This window comes from Rhinopithecus roxellana, chromosome 6, assembly GCF_007565055.1.
Source record: "Rhinopithecus roxellana isolate Shanxi Qingling chromosome 6, ASM756505v1, whole genome shotgun sequence".
NCBI lineage: Eukaryota > Metazoa > Chordata > Mammalia > Primates > Cercopithecidae > Rhinopithecus > Rhinopithecus roxellana.
The window spans coordinates 6,307,252-6,309,519 of NC_044554.1; the positions used below are offsets into that span (position 1 = coordinate 6,307,252).

The window sequence follows — 2,268 nt, forward strand, 5'->3', positions numbered from 1 at the left end:
ATTATAGATGGATAAAAGGAGACACATTTATCTATGTATACATACACACATGCACGCACATGCATACATGTATTATGGTTGCGATCGTGTTTAAGTATAGACACATACACTCTTTTCTTACTTTATTAAAATACTGAGTTTACTTCACATATATATTTTTGTCTCCCCATCACTTCCATGTCTGACCCCTGCTACCATTATGTCATATCGCAACATTCCATACATACTTAAAACCAAAGGGTGGAGTTCCATCTTTAAAAACCAAAAAGGCATTTTGGACAACACATTCTTGGCAATGGAACCTGGAAAACATTTATTAAACACAGTAGGGAAAGCTCTCACTCTGCATTACAGAGAGGACAACCAGATATCAACTGTTACAGAAATGAAATGAGATGAAAGTTTTTTAACAAATTGTTTAAACTCTTTTCTTAAAGTGACTTCCTCCACTGCCAGAGATCTTGAATAGCCTCCTGGTTAGTTACCTGGAAGCAATTCTTCACATAACTGATGAGCTTAGCTTCCACTTTAGGAAGAGAACTGCCTCGTTCTATACTTGCTTGCATTTTTGCTTTAATGTCTTCTACAGGACTAGGTCCTTTTGGTGTTTCAGGAGTTTTTTTATTCCTGTTTTTTTGTTTTGTTTTGTTTTTTGAGATGGAGTCTCACTCTGTCGCCCAGGCTGGAGTGCAATGGCGCAATCTCAGCTCACTGCAAGCTCCGCCTCCCGGGTTCACACCACTCTCCTGCCTCAGCCTCCCGAGTAGCTGGGACTACAGGCGCCTGCCACCACACCCAGCTAATTTTTTGTATTTTTTAATAGAGACGGGGTTTCACCATGTTAGCCAGGATGGTCTCGATCTCCTGACCTCATGATCCATCTGCCTCGGCCTCCCAAAGTGCTGGGATTACAGGCGTGAGCCATGGTGCCCGGTCTTGACCTTTTGATCTGAGTGTTGGTGGTTTTAAGTCTTTTTCCATTCTAGTTTCATTTTTGTGCATTTTTGGCTGGTATATCTTAAATAGATTTTTTCACTGGAGATTTTTCTTCAGTTTCCTCATCATCTTCCTAATGATCATCATCGTCTTCACAGCAGGTTTTACTTTTTCCCATGAAACCCTGCTACCACCTGCAGGAGCAGATCACTTTCCAGATATACTTAAGAGTTTCACATCCTCCTCCTCCTCATCTTTTGACTCTGCGTCTTCCTCCACAGCTACTAAGTGCTGTCCACTAATATGCACTGGCCCTAAACCACACTTCAATTGTAAGACCACAGGTAGTGGTATTTCAAAGCCCCCAAGGGAAACTGTTGCCTGTACAGACATTTTCAAAGTTGCCAGTGTTACTTTAATTGGACTACCTTTGTAATTCATTGCTTCTGCTTCAACAATGTGCAATTCATACTTTGCACCAGCCCCTAAACTGATGGTTCTTAAAGATAACTGTAGCTCATTTTCATCATCATTCACGTTAAAGTGATCATCTTTGTTGGCCTTTGGTTCACAACTGAAAAGATAGTTCTGGGGCCTCAAGGGACTCATATCCCTGTTCATCGAATCCTCCATGGAGTGGTGGCATGTACTTAGGTGAGAGAGAAGGCAAACAGAGATAAATGACTACTGCTCCAGGGAACAGCCCCGCAGAACAGAATCACGCCCAACACATACATTCTTATACACTTTTTTCTTTTTTCTTTTTTTTTTTTTTGCAGAAATAACAACTATTGCTGATGGATTTGATGACAACCCAGATGGTGGGTGGTGATGCCATTTCCTGAGTAGGGAAAACCGGGAGAGGAATCAGAGTGGGTCGGAGGAATTATTAACAAGAGTTCAGTTCAGGACTCATTCAGTTTGAGATGAAAATGCTAAGTATGCAATGGATGCACTATGTGGGGTTCAGAGGAGAGACTGTAGGAGATGTCAAATGGAGCATCATCAGCATTTAAAGTCATGGCCCCAAATGAGCTCCCTATGAGGAGAGGGTAGATGGAAAACAGAAAGCAGCCTAGAACTGAGCCCATGGAACCCTAGTTTTGTGGCTGGACTGAGGAAGTGGAAGAATGAGGAAACTAAGCTTTATGTTGAATTCAGTTGAATTTCATAGAATTGTGTCTCTCCAATTATGGTCCTTGGTTTACCCTAAGGGAAAGGGTTTTATGATCAAATTATATGGGATATCTCTCATATACCGCTCCCTCTGGGAGTTTCAGAGGACCAGAGCAATACTTAACGATGAAAGATTCTGAGATATCCTTAAAGGAA

The 2,268-nt window shown here is 41.6% G+C and overlaps 1 pseudogene; it reads right to left on the reverse strand.

The window, feature by feature from the left end:
* Nucleotides 1-431: 431 nt before the first annotated feature.
* On the reverse strand, nt 432-1,762 carry LOC104677427 (annotated as a pseudogene).
* Nucleotides 1,763-2,268: the final 506 nt, after the last annotated feature.